At 37.3% G+C, this 18371-nt stretch overlaps 1 protein-coding gene across 1 annotated transcript in view; it reads left to right on the top strand.

Annotated features, from left to right (window-relative positions):
- The window catches only part of HPSE2 (heparanase 2 (inactive)), a 533452-nt gene that overhangs the window by 186427 nt on the left and 328654 nt on the right, over nt 1-18371 (top strand). The gene's annotated exons all lie outside the window — the stretch shown is intronic.

The raw sequence follows: 18371 nt of genomic DNA, 5'->3' as shown, positions 1-18371 counted from the left end.
GGAGCATTATCCCAATATATTGAGATTCTGCTTCCTGGCAGTTGTCAACAGTTTGGCTCAAATAAGTGTACAAAAAGTCTTTACAGGTTTGAATGTTGTTGTTTTTTCTTTCGGTTTTTTTTTTTTTTTTTTTTTTACATGTTAACAACTTGCAGGTGATATGGTTTCTAAGTTATTATTAAAACAACTAAAGGCCCAGTGCACGAAATTTATGTACAGGTTGGGGAGTCCCCTCAGCCCGGCATGCACCCTCTCCAATCCGGTACATCTCTCTCGCAATCCGGGAGGGCTGGCTCCTAACCACTCACCTGCCTGCCTGCGTGATTGCCCCTAACCCCCTCTGCCTGCCTGCCAGATTGCCCCTAACTGCCTCTGCCTGCCGGCCTGATCGCCCCCTAACTGCTCCCCTGCTGGTCTGATCATCCCCTAACTGCTCCCCTGCCAGCCTGATCACCCCCTATCTGCCCTCCCCTGCCAGCCTGATCGCCCCCTAACTGCCCTCCCCTGCCAGCCTGATCGCCCCTAACTGTGCTTCCCTGCCAGCCTTATCGCCCCTAACCACCTCTGCCTTGGCCCCCACCACTGTGGTTTTGTCCGGAAGGACGTCCAGAAGATGTCTGGTCTAATTAGCATATTACCCTTTTATTAGTATAGATAATCAAGTTATTAGCTAGAAAAATGGACAAAATGAAAGGAATGCCAAATAGCTCAATATAATTACACTTTCACTAAAATTGTGTGCTGTAGAGAAATTATGTTGTGTGGGTCCTGAGAATTCTTTAAAGTGACTACCAGTATTCTTCTACAAGTGTGATGGAGGTGAATCAGTTTCCTAGTTCAACATTCACAGAGAATTTCCTTTGTATAACAAAAAGGGAATCTACAAAAATGAGCACGACTTCCAGAAGCTAACACTCCATTTAGGAAAATAAGAAATGCACATAGCTTAATGCAATTTAAAGAGGACGAATTCCTCTGTATTAGAGATACAAACAGAGCTGTGGGGCTACAAATGAGGAAGAGAGTAGCTCTTCCTTTGGATAGTAGATGATGGGCACATTTCAAATACTCTCTTTTCAGATTGTAGAATAACTAGAATCTTCCAAATTTACTCACTTTCAGCCCACCTTCATAATTTCCCCCTTATTTGTATACCATTTTACAGTTGATCCATCTTTTTAACTTTAATAATTCAAATAAATGAATTAAGAAAGTAAACTTTATCTTAGTACTATAAATGGAAAACCAGTTCACTGACCATAAAAAGACAGTAACTAAAAATAAAGACGGTATAAACAAAATAGTGTTATTAAATTCTATCTAGGTAGTGTTGCCTGTTCCTTGGCTCTGAGACTGAATCCTTGTAAAAAGAAAGCTTAGCAAGTGTTGGAGAGATGCTAATGACATATTAGCATGACACTGAGACTTACTTTTTAACAAATTAGAAATTCAGAAACAGAATTGAAAATGGAATGACTTTCTCACTATGTGATTCGGTGCTATATGATAATTTCTGTTACTACTCCTGGTACCAGTCTCACTTTTAAGGAAGTACTTTGGAGAATCAGAGGTACAGATTTTAGGTTTGATGGACATGACCTCAGCAGAAAAGAGGCGGATTTCATAGAAGAAGTGGTGTATGAGGCTTTTACTTGGCAGAATCTGAAGCAAGGATATTCCCATGGAAAAGCTGTTCATAGAAGCATACTGATTTCTATGGTAGAAAGAAGAGGAGGAGGAAGACTTACTCCTATTTTTGCAGGCATATTTTTCTGTCCCCAGAACTCATTTTGGGTTTAGACCTAAGGATGAGCCTAATACTAGGTTTCTTGTATATCTAATGCCTTCTTTATAGTTGTCTCTATCTTAGATGAAGGCCTCCACCCAAATCATCTGTGAGTCTGCTTTAGACTATAAATGCCTCTGCAGATGAGAATAATGGGTGCCTTTTCAAATGTAGATGACATTTATATACTGAAAATGGACTTTGCTAGTGAGGTTTGCTGGAGTTTATCAGCTTCAGAAATACAATCTCTCAAATATAGATAATTGAACACATTAGTATCATTTCACAAAACATCTTAGGCTCCAACAGTTCTTTGATGCTTTCAAATCCAAGATAAATGTTGTCAGTCAAGACAGAAAGTGATTATTTCTTTTTGGGTTAGGCCTTTGAAGAGATATGGGTGTTGGACTTGGCAGCACATCAGCAGCCACTGCGACTTCTTTCCCACTGACCATTTTTTTTTTAGAGATAATTTTGACAAGAATCTGGAGAGAATCCCTCTCAGTTCTCTGGGGAATGTGAAAATACAAAATTTACAATATCTATCTTATTTGCCTCAGAAGAGCCCAACTTTAACCTTGCTGAGAATTATCATTTGTTGCAGAATGCAAAGTAATAATGAAACCACTCCCTTAGAAAGTATGAACTCACATCTCATGCTAATGTTCATAATAACATGATCAATATCCTAGTCACCCTCCTCTTAGAAAAATAAATATATTGGATGCCTTGCTTTTAGTGCCTTCTCTGTTTACCATATTTCACACACTCTTTTTTTTCACTTCACACACATTATCTCTAATCTTCACATCAACTTTGTAAAGTAGATATTTTTCCCACTTTCAGATGGATAAATTGAGGTTCTTAGGGAACTAATCAAGGTCATATAGCTGGAAGTGGTAGGAACTGGTATTTCCTAACTCGGCAAGTCTGTGTCTTTAAATTGGATTCTAAATTTGACATGATACTCCAGGTGAGGTGTGATAGGAATATAATCTAGTAGAAATATTATAAACTTTTAATATTAATGAAGTTTAAGTTTGCAGTTTCCTCTCTCCTCCTTCTTAACCCCTGTGGCATATGAGTACCACGTAAGCTTAAGAAGCTGTTAGAACACAGGGTTTAGAGTGAGACAGATCTGGGTTGAGTCCAGCTCCATCACTTACTAATTCTCAGATTTGGCAAGAGATTTAATCTCTCTAGTACTCAGTTTCTTTAACTATAAATCAGGCATAATAATAGTGCCTGTTTCTTGAGGTTTTTATTATTAAATGGTATAAGGTAATTTGCACATTTTCTAGCATGTAATAAATGTTCAATAACGGATAGCATGATTAATAAACATTAACATTACTCATTTTTTTAAAATTGAAGTTTGACTTTTCTTATTGCATTAGCTCCTCTTTTGTTTCATAGTTCTCTGTGTGACCTCTTCTTCCTTCCATACTTTTTACAACTCCATTATCCATTTGACTAATCCTTGACTTTAAGTTGTTCTGTATAATACCCAGCCAGGTTCTACAAATGTGTTAAAAATATGTCATATGCAAATTTCTTAGTCTGGTTTAGCTATTGTATATGTATCTAAGTATATATGAATACGTATGTGTTGAGTATATGAGTGGGTGACATATGTAGAGACAATGAAAGACCTCTGAGACACTAGCCTTATAGGGCAATGTTTTGTTAGCAACCTTACTGATCTCCTCTTAGGAATCCAGATCAGTCTTTAAACAGCTAAACTTTCTGGAAGATGTGTGGCTCAGATTGTCAAAGCTTACCAAGAGCACATGCTGGAAGAAGAGGCAGCTCTTCCAGCTGCTCCCTTTCTTCTTTCTGCAGATGTGAACACTTCCCACAAACCTCTTTATGAAATTTGGGAGAAGCAGAAGGGAAACTGTTGAGCTGTTTATTTTATTGCAAACAAAGGTTAAGAGAGTCTTTTCTGAATATTTTTCTTGGAAGCCAAGAATGAAATCTTATATTACTTGACCAATATGTTTATTTTGAGGCAATTTAAGATTTAACTATCTTGAATTATATCTGTTCATGACATGCCTACATGATCTTCTTAAAGCTCAAGCACTCCAATGCAACAATTGTGAAAAGCTGCTAAGGAAGTGGGGGGAAAAGAGTGAGATGCAAGAATCAGAAATCATATTATTGATGGAGCATATAGAATTAGAAAACCATATTCATGACAAGAGAACGCTGATAAATCAAATGTTTGATGGTCTCAGGAAAGGTTGACCTGTTCATCATTATCACAATGAGGATGGTCCTTTCAAGACGACTGAAAATGCTCCAATCTGAACTTACTACTGTGGCCAGTTACAAGGTCTAACATGCTAATACAACCTCATGCTGTTACACTTTTTCTCATTCACTTTTTGCCAGTGCCCTAGCATTCTTTCTATTTCAAAGAGTTCAAACACAGAGTTCATTACCATTTTAGCGAATTTGCACTTGTCCTTTCCTCTGATTGAAATGTTCTATCTCCAAATCTTTTCATGGTTGCCTCCTCCTCATTGAGACTTCAGGTCAAAGGTTAGCTATCCAGAGAGGGCTCCCCTGACCACCTTTGGCAAAAAAATGATGTTTGTTTCCCAATATCCCTTCTCCCTTTTATTCCTTGTTAGGCACATTGGCACACAGCCAAGCAACTATATTACCCAAGCTCCCTTGCAGATGCATGTTGTCCTGTAACTAAGTTCTGGTCAATGAAATGTAAACCGAAAAGTAATGTGGTGCTTTGAGACAATTCCTAAGAGGAAGGAAATGGTTCTTTTTCTCTCCCCTGTTCTGCCCTGTTCCCTGAAATACCAAATGGTTACTGTGTCCTAGCAGCTAACTTGAATAATGGGAAAGGGGCATTCACTAGGTATGATGGAGCAGAGATCTGGAAAGCCTGAGTCCCTGATGAATTTGTGACTCTCTAAAGCAGTCCTGGATTGTCTACTTCCTGGCTTCTTTTAAATGAGAGAGAAATAAACTTTATTTCATTTAAGCCACTTTTATTTCTTTTTTTTGTATATTCAGCCACCCTATGCCAAATTAATTTAAAGTATTCTTCTCTTGCCAGCATATACCATACTTTATGATACCGTTATTCACTGGTTTGTCTTCATGGCACTTTTAGCAATTGGAAATTCTCATTTCTTTCTTTTTTATTGTTTGTCTCTCCCATGTAGAATGTAACATTGGTGGGAGAGGGACCTTATCTTCTTTGTTCAGTGTGGTGTCCTCAGAGCTAAAACAATGTAGGTACTCAGTAAACAATTTGTTGAGTTAATGAAATCTGTAGGCTAAAATTCCTCCTGCTCATATCAGCATTTTTCTCTGTGATTCTATTTCTGTGGGTGACCAGTCTTCTTGTGAACCACACCTTCTTTCTGTAGATATAGTAATGTCTTTAAATAGGTCTTTCTAGCTTTGATCCATCAAGTATTTACTGCTTAATTTAACCTTCATTTCTAGTTATGTTTTGGGTAGAGGGCATCTGTTGTCATCTGTAGGTACTTAAAAAGATCAAATTTGAGTTATTAGCTTCCCTACAATGTAAATTATACATTCATTCTAAAGAAGGTGGAAAATACTAGGTTTATGTTGTACTCACCACATAACTGTTGCCTCAAATAGAACAAAAGGTTTTTTATTTCATTTATGAAATAAGGTTGGTACTTTGTAGAGTTATGTTCCCAGGTTTCCAGCAGCTACATGTTGCTGACTGGTATTCAGCTTGCTGTCTCTTTTGACTTCATGCATAAAAACCCCACATTAAATCTCCCTAAAAGTGAATAAAAACCAACCACTGGTGGTATGAAAAAATGTTCAGAATATTTTGCAAGTAGCTGGAAACCAAGGGACACTTGTTAACTTTGAAATATTGCTAACGTTTTAAGGGAGAAAAATGAATACCCAGGATGAAATGGTTTTAGTATATATAGGGAATCTCTGAGAAGAGGTGATAACATATGATGCTCTGTGCTCATAGAGGTGAGAATGAGACCTCTGTACCCATTAGGGTGAAGGTAGATTTTGAAAGATAAAGAGGTTTCATGGCTTTGTTGCAGAGAAAGGGGTGGCAAGTAGGATTACGAGAGTAGAAGGAAATGTAGGGAGAATAGAATGTAAGAAGATATTACTCCAAGTACAGAGCTGGAGAGCACAGCTTTCCCTCAAAACATTCCTCAGCATTCACACAGGGCTTGCATTTAGGGGTACTCAGTAAATGGTGAATTGGGTAGAAAAAGTGGAGCCTGTCTCTTCTGTGTTGGCACCGTCAACACTCACCTCATCTTATGTTTCAAAATGAAGGAAGTTTCCTTTATTATGTTCTTTCATATGAATCAGTAAACTCTTAAACCAAAGTTGCAAAAGCTATAAAAAAAATATCTATATTAAAATCAATCTGAAGATTTCCTTTTTATTACAGAAAAGTGAAAACTTAGTAAATAAAGAACCTTTAGAAATGTCAGAAAGCAATTTCAATGGATTGGTGATGGTAAAGCTTAAAAGTCATTGTATTCTCCCCAATATTGCTTGAATTGTCATATTTTTAGGAAACCTTGGTATCTAGCTATTACTGGTGTTTAGTCAAGATGATTTTTAGTAACATATATGGTGTCACTAGGGCTCTCAATAGAATAGAAAAGGGAATGAAAATTGTAGGCCTTCCTACTTTACTTCCCATGGCCCTTTGCAAACGCTTACTGCCCTTTTCCTCCAATTCTATGTTCTTTCTTATTAATAATAACTACTATTTATTGAATGCTTAGTATAGATTTGATACCATACTCAGCACTTTGCTTATATTATCTTTTTAATCCTGGCAAAACCATGTGAATTTAGGAATTCTATTCCCAGTTTAGAAGTGAAAAAGCTGAAGCTTAGAGAAATTAAGTAAGGTTTTTAATGTTGCATTGTGACCAATTGGCAGATCTGAGATGAGGACCCTGGTATATAGGACTCCAAAGCCTGTTTTCTTAACCAGTCATTCTATCATATGGCATGTTATACTTCCTCTTTGATGCCTGTTTTTTATACTTGATCCATCAAGTATTTACTGCTTAATTTAACCTTCATTTCTAGTTATGTTTTGGGTAGAGGGCATCTGTTGTCATCTGTAGGTACTTAAAAAGATCAAATTTGAGTTATTAGCTTCCCTACAATGTAAATTATACATACATTATGCTCCAGATTAGTATGAGTCAGCTGTCTAACCATCTGCTCCAATTCCTCAAGCTCCAAAATAGGCTATCCTTACCATTACCTCAGTGTGGAGGCTGTGTCCTTTTGCTCTTAATCATGTGGGCCCACCAGCATCAAGCAGGGCTAGGTAGATAATACAAGATACCACAGTGCACAGACGTGGGTTTGGGGTAGAAGAGGCCAGACCCAGGTAGTGTGAACACAGTTTGGTGCAGTGAAATGTGAGTCTGCCCAGGTCCCTCCTGTGTTAGACAGAAGCATGGAGAGGTAAGCAGGCATTGATAAGGTCAAAAGATCACAGTCACAGCAGCAGAATTGGATTAGACATGTCCATGTGGGATACGGCCACGACAGCAAGGTTCCAGTCATATGGAAAGACTCAAGGGAGCACCAAATGAATTCTAATTCCCACTGTCATCTTCCAGTGGAAGTCTTTTATTGGGCATCTCAGAGCTGCCAGGTCAACCCCACTACCAGAAGGATGCCCAGCTCTCCTGTTTAAGAAATATTACCCTTGTCCACCAGGCGCCTTTGGCACCTTTTTGCAGCTATACCAGTGACTTGGACTTATTTGGGGCTCTGGCAGAGTGGGTAGGGGGCAGAAAGGGTGGGTTAGGTGTCATTATTCTTTGTCAGAGCTTACTACCGCTATTGTTTTGGATTGAATTGTGTTCCCTGCAAAGTCATATGTTGAAGCTCTAAATTCCAAAGTAACTGTATTTAATAGGGCTTTTAAGAGGTAATTAGGGTTAAATGAAATCATAAGGGTGGGATCCTAATCCTATAGAATTGGTAGCCTGATAAGAAGAAGTGTCTTTCTCTCTATGCACACATACTGAGTAAAAGCTGTGTGAGGACACAAAGAGAAGGAGGCTATCTGCAAGCCAGGATGAGAGTTCTCACAAGAATCTGACCATGGCACTCTGATCTTGGACTTCCAGCCTCCAGAACTGTGAGAAAATAAATTTCTATGTGTAAGCCACCTAGTCTTTGGTATTTTGTTATTCTGAGCTGATGAATACAACTACTTGATTGTCAGAGCCTTTGCCCTCAGTGGCTGGTCATTTTCTTTGGCAAAAGTGGCAGGAATTCTTTCAGTCCCTGAAAGGAAGGCAAACTGATCAAAGTAATTCACATGGAGTTGTGAATGAGTGACAAGTTAACCCTGAGGGCATAGGGATTTTCCAGTGACATTTGTTACAGTCCATCTACCACTCTTCTCCACCCCATTCTGGCCCTTCCCCCAACTATACACACACACACACACACACACACACACACACACACACACACACACAAAAGCAAGGAATCCTTCCTCAATGGCCCTTGGCTTTCTTGACCTCCCTCTTTTCACATATGAGGCGTTGTTGGGGTATAAGAAAAAGAAGTGACCTTCTTAGTACCTCACTTGTGAAAGGGAGCCCACCTGTGACAATAGATTATTATTTTCTGTGCAAGACTTGTGAAAAATAGAATTCTGTAAAACAGAATCAGGAAGATCCCTCTCTGGAACTAAGAGCAGCAATTGAAGTCAGCAGTCATTTGGTGCAGGGTTAAGAGTGGCTAAGGCTTTGGAATCAGCTACCTAGGCTTAAATCTTGGCTCTACAGATTATAGCTATATGATCTCTAAGCCTTCATTGTCTCATTTGTAAGGTGGGGTTTATGATGATAATTATTCAAAGAGATGTAGAGATTTAGTTAGATAATCTATGTTAAGCTTGTAGCAGAGAATCTGTTTATATATTAGTAAGTAGGCAATAAATATAATTTACAATAATATAATTTACTAGGCACCTCCTGTAAAGGACACTATATTTGGAAATACACAGAGAAATAATGCTCTGTTCCTGCCCTTGGGGATCTTACAAGTATGAAAAACAGCATGCAGAATTCCTATGAGATTAAGAGACCCACATAGACACCAAGTCTTTTAAAACATCTTCAAAATCCCTGTTTTCCAGTAAACCTACTGTCAGGTTTTCTGCACACTCAGTTTATCTGTCTTCTTAAGCTGTTTGAAGTCAGCTACATTTGGCTTTTTTGAATCTTTCCTCCTAGCCCTGTGCACAATGTAGCCAAATATTATACCTCATGTATTATTTTTTTTGTCACTTCCCTGGTGCTTCTCCAAAGCAGACCCTTTTCTTGCATACAAAGGAGGGAGACTTTCTTGGAAGAACATCTAGTCCAAAGGCTCCACATATGCTGACTTTGTCATTTCTTCACAAAGACAGTACGTTTTCTTGAAAAACAAACAAACAAACAAAATAACTCTATAAGAATGATCAGCATATCTTAATGTTACCAATTAAGATGAAAATACTTTGCTTTTCTTCTTCAATAGAGCCAGGACTGTGATATTTCTGTAGTCAAACTATTGTTGTTCAGACAAGGTTAATGCAGTATGCTTTGGTTTGAAAAAGAAAAGGAGTTAGTGTTTGTCTCCTAATGTTTATAAAATGGCTCTCTCACCTTCTTCATTTTGAACCCATCTTCCTTCTCTAGTTTAATTAGTAGAACGCAAAAGGGGCTAACTACCACTTCGTCACTTGTATATACAGGCCTGCCTGGCTTAGATAGCCTTCACATGAACTTTCCTTTATTACAGCCCTGATATAAGATGGTGCAGAAAGCTAGACAGAGGTCAGTGCATGTATAAACAGTGATGTCAATAGTAGAACAAGTAAAGGGGAAAAAGTCTTACCACTTCTCAGTGGGCTGAGAATGACACTGGTCTTTGTGAAGAGGGAGCATATTGTTAGCTCATGACTAATCATTTGAATTGCTTATCCTCTTGAATGAGTTATTTGAGATGGGAATGTTGATTTGTTTATTGGGTTAGCACATGTTAATATTGCACTAAAAAAAGGTGCTGGTACATTCTGCCAGCAGATGTAAAACAATTATATTATTTCTGTGATTGTGTTTTTAGAAAATCAATTTGAAGGAAGTTGGTATAGTCACAGTGACAGTCAGAAACACTTGGAAATATTGATAACACAGCAGGAAAATTGTCATTGATTATGTGAAAAAGGACAGTGTTATTTTATCTTTTTCATTCATTTTAACCATTCAAGAAATATTTACTGAGTTCTTCCTACTGTATTTCAGTGAATCTAAGACTTTGTCCATTATAAGATGCATCATCATTTCAGCTACCACTCGAGTGGCAGGTAGCTTCTGAGATGATTCCCAGTGATCCCCCACTCCTAATATTCATGCCCTTGGATAATTATTAAGTGTGGGTCGGGCCTAGTGACTTGCTTCTGAAGAATAGGATATGAAAAGTCACTTTATGTCTAGGTTACAAAAGATCATGAATTTACTCTTGCTAAGATTCTCTCTGGCACTGTTCTTTGCTTTCTTATTATATATTTTATACTCTATGGAGACTCATGTAGGAGACCCTAAGGCAAAAGGCTCAGTTAAGCTGCTTCTGGATACAATATAGATAAAAAGTAAAAAGAAAAAACTAAGATGGAATCAGCTGTTACTATAATTTTTCAATTGTTCGGTTTTCCTAACTTAATATTAGAAATACTTGGTCTGTTCTCAGTTTCAACTGGGCATAAATTCTGTGTGTGTGCTAACGTATGTATATAGTTTTTTTGAAACTTATCTTTTTCTCCATTTGACGTACTTCTGCCTTTCTATTTTATGTTTTTCCTTTTTGTAACTTTTTCCTTTAGCTGCCTTTTTTTCTTCCATGAATGCAACTTGCCTTTATAGAAAAAGTAGTGCTTCAAAGCCAAAGCTTACTAACTTTGTAATCTTACTTAATTTTTCTGAATTTTAGATTTCCTATGTGTAAAACGGGAATAATAATATGTGCTATATTAGACATGACCTTTTTATTTCAAATGACAGAAACCCATCTAAGAATAATTTAGGCAAGCATGAAAAGTAGAAAATTTTTGTGTGAGATAACTCCAGAAAGGGGTGCAATTGAGACTCAGGGATCACTGACACCAATGTCATAAGAACTGTCTGTCCCTTTCCAACTCTGAGCTACTACTTTCTGGTCAGCTTCATTTTCTCAGTATGGGTTCTTTCACACGGTTACAAAGTTGGTTACCAAACGCTCCTATTTCTTCCATCTCAGACACAGTTTAGCCACCAAAGAGGGACTGAATTTCTTTCCCAAGGTCTAATTTAATAAATGCCAAGGAAAGACTGATTGGGTTTCATTGGTTGTGGGACAAGGCAGAGGCCTACTTTTGGCAATACTCAACAAAACTACTTGGTTATAATATGTGTGTGTTTGTGGGAGGCATCACACCTTTTTTGAAGGATTATTATGAGAGTTAGTAATACGATTCTTCTAACGTACTTGGTTTATATTGCTATTTTTTCTATGAGTGTGAAATGTTACAACGTTTGGTAAACATGAATGGTAAATGTAAAATAAGAGGTTAGTATTATCTAATTGTCTCTCTTAAGGTACCATTAAATTTTATCTAAAAAGGGTTTGGATATTGACAACAATCAATATAAGATTAAAGAAAAATTTTGAGGAGGAAAACCAATTTTCCACAATCTCATTTACTGAGTGTATTTTTGCATATTTCCTGCCAAGCCCAAAACATCTACAGAATTAATCATTGTATTTACCTGTACTTTGTATCCTGCTTTCAATATTTATGTAATAAACATTTCCTATCTTTCTAGGTAACAATCAGAATAGCATAATGGCTATGTATTATTCCATTATGTTGATATATCATAATTTACATTGTACTTCCCCTTTATTGGTTGGATTTTACAGTTTAATATAAAATAATTTATTTTTGGCTGTTATTGATGTTGTATTGTAGATTCTTAGTAGTGTACTGGATTAAAGATAGGTTGTACTAGCAAAAAATTGTTCACAAATAGGCAATTACTAGACTCAATAAATTATTAGTGTTCAATAAATACTTTTTAACATGGAAGAAGCAGTTGGCTGAGGGTAAAAGGAGAAGGGAAGTTTCAATTGCACTTGAAATTGTGATGAGGGTGAGATGTTGTATTGCAATGCGAGACGCTTTCAGTATCAAGAACTTTGACCTCTTTATCTGCCCAGCACTATGACCTTGGACAAGCCCCTTTACTCTCCAGAGCCTCTGTTTCTAGAGGATTTCTAATTCCTTTCAAATAAAAATATTATTTAATTGTCTAACATTGACTGTGTACAGATATTAGTAGTCTGACCAGAAAAAGGATGTGAAAATGCATTCTAATACATATTACAAAGCTGAACAAAGCAAATTATAGTAATTGTGACAACTATTTTGATGGCTACTAGAAGCTAGTGTCTGCGAAAGACAGTGCATCTTACGTTTTCTTTTTATTGTTTAAAGTATTACATATGTCTCCTTTTTCCCCAATTGGCCCCACACATACACTGCCACCCCCGAGGGCAGGCCCCACTGCCCCGGGTCTGTGTCAGTTGGTTATGCTAATACCATACATATAAGTCCTTTGGTTGATCTTTAAAGCCCCCTCCCCTGCCCCTTGTCTCTGGATCTATTTTTCTTCACCAGTTTATGTTCATCATTATATCCCACGTATGAGTGAGATCATGTGATATTTATCTTCCTTCAACTGGCATATTTTGCTCAACATAATGCTCTCCAGTTCCATCCATGCTGTGGCAAAGGATAAAAGTTTCTTTTTTTTTTTTTTAATAGCAGTGTAGCATTCCATTGTGTAGATGTACCACTGTTTTTTAATCCACTCATCTGCTGATGGGCACTTAGGCTGTTTCTAAATTTTAGCTATTGTAAATTGTGCTGCTATGAACATAAGGGTGCATATATCCTTTTTGATTGGTGTTTCTGGTTTCTTGGAATATATTCCTAGAAGTGGGATTATTGGGTCAAATGGGAGTTCCATTTTTAACTTTTTGAGGAAACTCCATATTGTTTTCCACAGTGGCTGCACCAGTCTGTATTCCCACCAGCAGTGCACGAGGGTTCCTTTTTCTCCGCATCCTCACCAGCACTTGTCGTTTGTTGATTTGTTGATGATAGCCATTCTGACAGGTGTGAGATGGTACCTCATTGTTGTTTTGATTTGTATCTCTTAGATGATTAGTGACTTTGAGCATGTTTTCATATGTCTCTCGGTCAGTGTCTATTTAGGTCCTTTGCCCATTTTTTGATTGAATTGTTTATCTTCCTTTTGTTAAGTTGTATGAGTTCTCTGTAAATTTTGAACATTAAACCCTTATCTGAAATAGCATTGGAAAATATGTTCTCCCATGCAGTGGGCTTTCTTGTTGTTTTGTTGATGATTTCTTTTGCTGTGCAGAAGCTTTTTATTTTGATGTAGTCGCATTTGTTTATTTTCTCCTTAGTTTCCATTGCCCTTGGAGCTGTATTGGAAAGATATTGCTATGACATATGTCCGATATTTTGTTGCCTATGGAGTCTTCTAAGATTTTTATGGTTTCCCATCTTACATTTAAGTCCTTTATCCATTTTGAGTTTGTTTTTGTGTATGGTGTAAGTTGGTGATATAGTTTCATTTTTTGCATGTATCTTACCAAATTTCCCAGCACCATTTATTGAAGAGACTGTCTTGACTCCATTGTATGCTCTTGCCTCCTTTGTCAAATATTGAGCAAAATGGCTTAGTTCTATTTCTGGCTTCTCTGTTCTGTTTCATTGGTCTGTATGTCTGTTCTTGTGCCAGTACCAGCCAGTTTTGATAACTGTGGCTTTAAAGAAAAAAAGAAGAAGAAGGAGAAAGAGAAGGAGAAGAGAAAGAGGAAGAGAAGAAGAGGAAGAGGTGGGAGGAGAAGGAGAAGAAGGAGGAGAGGGAGGAGGAGGAGGAGGAAGAAGAAGAAGAGAAGGAGGAGGAGGAGGGAGAAGGAAGAAGAAAAGAAAGAGGAAGAAGAAGAGGAGGAAGAAGGAGGAGGAAGAAGAAGAAGGAGAAAAAGAAGGAGGAGGAAGAGGAGAAGGAAGAAGAAGAAGGAAGAAGAAGGAGGAGAAGGAGAAAGGAGAAAGACAGGATAAAGGAGAAAGGAGAAAGAAAGGAGAAAGGAGAAAAAGGAGACCACGACCATGGCTTTGTAATATAGCTTGATATCTGGTATTGTGATCTCTCCAAATTTGTTCTTCTTTCACAGGTTTGCTGCGGCTATTCAGGGTCTTTTTTATTCCATATGAACTTTTGGAGAGATTGTTTTAGATCTGTGAAATATGCCGTTGGTATCTTAATGGGTATTGCATTGAACCTATAGATCGCTTTGGGTAGTATAGACATTTTAATGCTGTTGATTCTACCAATCCATGAACACGGTAGGTTCTTCCACTTGTTTATGTCTTCTTCTATCTCTTTTTTCAGTGTCCTGTAGTTTTCCAAGTACAGGTCTTTTACCGCCTTAGTTAAGTTTATTCCTAGGTTTATTATTATTATTATTATTATTATTATTGTTATTATTATTATTATTATTGTTGTTTTGGTGCACTGGTAAATGGGATTGTATTTTTAGTCTCCTTTTCTGTGAGTTCATTATTGGTGCATAAAAAAAGCCATAGATTTCTGGATGTTAATTTTGTATTCTGTTACATTACCAAACTCATTTATTAAATCTAGTATTTTTTTGATGGAGTCTTTGGGGGTTTTCTATGTACAGTATCATGTCATCTACGAAGAAGGACAGTTTTACTTCTTTTCCAATTTGGATGCCTTTTATTTCTTCTTTTTGTCTGATATATCTAGCACTTCCAGTACTATATTGATCAGGAGTGGTGAAAGTGGGCATCCCTGTCTTGTTCCTATTCTTAGGGGAAATGAATTTAGTTTTTGCCCATTAAGTATGATGTTGCCTGTAGGTTTGTCATATAAGGCTTTTAGTATGTTGAGGTATGATCCCTCTATTCCCACTTTGCAGAGAGTTTTTATCAAGGAAGAGTGATGGATTTTTTCAAATGCTTCTTCTGTGTCGATTGATATGATTATGTGATTTTTGTCTCTGAATTTGTTTATGTGATGTATCACATCTATTAATTTGTGGATATTGTACCATCCTTGCATCCCCGGAATAAATCCCACTTGGTCATGGTGTATGATGTTTCTAATGTAATGCTGGATCCGATTTGCTAGAATTTTGTTGAGGATTTTGGCATCTATGTTCATCAAGGATATTGGCCTGTAGTTCTCTTTCTTTGTGGTGTCTTTATCTGGTTTTGGAATTAGGGTAATGCTGGCTTCATAGAAAGAGCTTGGAAGTGTGCCTTGCTCTTGAATTTTTTGGAACAGTCTGAGGAGGATAGATTTTAGTTCTTCTTTGAATGCTTGGTAGAACTTGCCTGTAAAGCCATCTGGTCCTGGGCTTTTGTTTGCTGGAAGATTTTTGATTACTGCTTCAATTTCTTCAGTAGTTATCGGCCTATTCAGGTTCTTTGATTCTTCCTGATTGAGTTTTGGAAGCTTGTATTTTTCTAAGAATATGTCCACTTCATTTAGGTTGTCCAGTTTGTTAGAATAGAGTTGTTCATAGTATTTTTTCAAAATCCTTTGTTTTTCTGTGGGGTCAGTTGTCACTCCATCTCTTTCATTTCTGATTTTGTTTATTTGGGTCCTCTCTCTTTGCTTCTTGGTGAGCCTGGCTAGAAGTTCATCAATCTTGTTTATCCTTTCAAAGAACCAGCTCTTAGTTTTATTGATCTTTTGTATTGCTTTTTGGGTCTCTATGTCATTTATTTCTGCTCTAATCTTTATTATTTCCTTCCTTCTGTTTACTCTGAGCTTTTCTTGTTGCTCACTTTCTAATTCTTTGAGTTGTAGGGTTAGATAATTTATTACCATTTTTTCTTGTTTTTTGAGGTAGGCCTGTTGAGCTATGAACTTCCCTCTCAAGACTGCTTTCACTGTGTCCCATAGATTTTAGATTGTTGTTTTTTCATTGTGTTTGTTACCAGGATGCTTTTTATTTCTTCTTTGATCTCTTTGATAACCCAATCATTGTTTAATAGCATGCTATATAGCCTCCAAGTGTTTGATTTTTTTTCATTGTTTTTATTGTAGTTGATTTCTAATTTTATGCTATTGTGATCTGAGAAGATGCTTGATATGATTTCTATCTTCTTGAATTTGAAGAGACTTTGCCTGTGTCCCAATATGTAGTCTATCTTTGAAAATGCCCTGTGTGCACTTGAGAAGAATGTACATTCTGTAGCTTTGGGGTGAAATGTTCTGAAGATGTCAAGTAATTCCGTCTGATCTAGTTAGGCAGTTAGGATTGATGTTTCTTTGCTGATTTTTTTGTTTAGAGGATTTATCCAATGGTGTCAATGGGGTAGTAAAGTCCCCTACTCTGATTGTATTGCTGTCGATCTCTCCCTTGATATCTTCCAGAAGTTTTTTTTTAATATATTTGGGTGCTCCTGTATTGGGTGCTTATATGTTTACCAGAGTTATATCCTCTTGTTGAATTGCTCCCTTTAGTATTATGAAGTGGCCTTCCTTATCTCTTATTATGGCCTTCACTTTGAGTTCTGATTTGTCAGATATAAGTATTGCTATCCCACCCTTTTTTTTTTTTTCATTTCCATTCGTCTGAAAATTTTTCCCCCATTCCTTCATTATCAGTCTGTTTGAGTCCTTTGTTCTGAGGTTGGTCTCTTATAGACAGCAGATATATGGGCCATGTTTTCTTATTCATTCAGCTACCTATGTCTTTTGTTTGGAGCATTTAATCAATTTACATTTAAGGTTATTATTGATAGGTACTTGTTTGTCACCATTTTTATTCTTTATGCCTGTGTTCCTTCTACCCTTCCTATTTCTTCTTTTTACAGCAGTCCCTTTAGCATTTCTTGCATTGCTGGTTTGGTGGTAATAAACTCCCTTAGCCCATTTTTTTGGTCTGTGAAGCTTCTGATTTCACCTTTAGTTTGAATGATAGCCTTGCTGGGTATAGTATTCTTGGATTCAGTCCCTTGCTTTGCATCACTTTGTATATTTCATTCCATTTCCTTCTGGCCTGATGTGTTTCTGTTGAGAAATCAGTTGATAGTCTGATGAGAGATCCCTTGTGGTAACTTTCTGGCTCTCTCTGGCAGCCTTTAAGATTCTTACTTTGTTGTTGGTGTTTGGCAATTTAATTATGATGTGTCTTGGTGTCAGTCTTTTTGGTTTCATCTTGTTTTGGACTCTGTGTATTTCTTGGACTTGTGTGGGTTTTTTCTTCCCAATATCAGGGAAGTTTTCTGTCATTATTTCTTCAAACAGGTTTTCTATTCTTTGTTCAGTTTCCTCTCCTTCTGACCCCCCTATTATGTGGATGTTGTTTTGTTTTTTGTTGTCCCAAAGCTCCCTTGGGCTCTCCTCCTGTTTTTAAAGTTTTTTTTTCCCATTTGCTGCTCTGCATGGGTGTTTTTTCTGACCTTGTCTTCTAGCTCACTGATGTGGTCCTCAGCTTCTTCTAGTCTACTGTTGATGCTTTCTGTTTTATTCTTTATTGCAACTATGTCATTCTTCATTTCTTCTTGGTGCTTCTTCATTTCCTCTTGGTTCTTACACATGTTGAATTTGTCTTCCTCCTTTTCAGTGTCCTTATGACCATTGCTCTGAATTCTTTCTCTGACATATTGCTTGCCTCTATTTCCTTTACTTACTTTTCCAGTGATTCCTCCTTTTCTTTCTTATGAGGGCTGTTTATTTTTCTCCTCATTTTCACTCCTCTCTACTGCGTTGACCAAAAGGCACAAAATGCAACTCGATAAGCCACGACATGGAACAAAAAACACATGTATTCATGATACCAATAACCCCAAATAAAAGTGACCACCAGAGAAAAGAGACATAGGGGAGAGAAAAGTGTGCAAAAATGATATTGAGAAAAGGGGAAAGGTAAGAGAGAACAGGAAAAGAAGAAAAAAGAAGGGAAAGAAATATACATATATGGGGAGAAAACTCCACAAAACCAACAGCTAATCCAAAAAAATACAAACAACCACCACCTAGAAAAAAAGGAGGGCAGCTGAATCTGAAGAGGCAGAGCTTATTTCTAGAAGGTAAGGTAAAGGCATTGAATGACTGGGGGAATGGCCATGATTCAGTATAGAGGATGTAGAAAGAAAATCCTATATAATAAAAGTATAATATGCAAATTGTCCCCTTGACTGGGAGTTCGACTGGGAGTTTGACCAGGGGGCAGGGCCAGTTGGACAATCTCCTGCATCCCCTCACCCCGGCTGGCCCAGCATGATCGGCCCCGATTGAGGTGGGCCAGCTGGACCGCACCCGTGCATGAATTCATGCACCAGTCCTGTAGTGAGTGTATAAGAAGAAAAGTAAAAAACAAAATACTCAAAAAAAGTAATTTTAAAAATAATAAAAATATATACAAAATAAAATTTATATATATATAATTTTTCTCC

Source organism: Myotis daubentonii, chromosome 13 (assembly GCF_963259705.1).
Source record: "Myotis daubentonii chromosome 13, mMyoDau2.1, whole genome shotgun sequence".
Classification (NCBI taxonomy): domain Eukaryota; kingdom Metazoa; phylum Chordata; class Mammalia; order Chiroptera; family Vespertilionidae; genus Myotis; species Myotis daubentonii.
The sequence above is the reverse complement of the archived record's forward strand: the minus strand, read 5'-3'. Positions and strand labels throughout refer to the sequence as shown.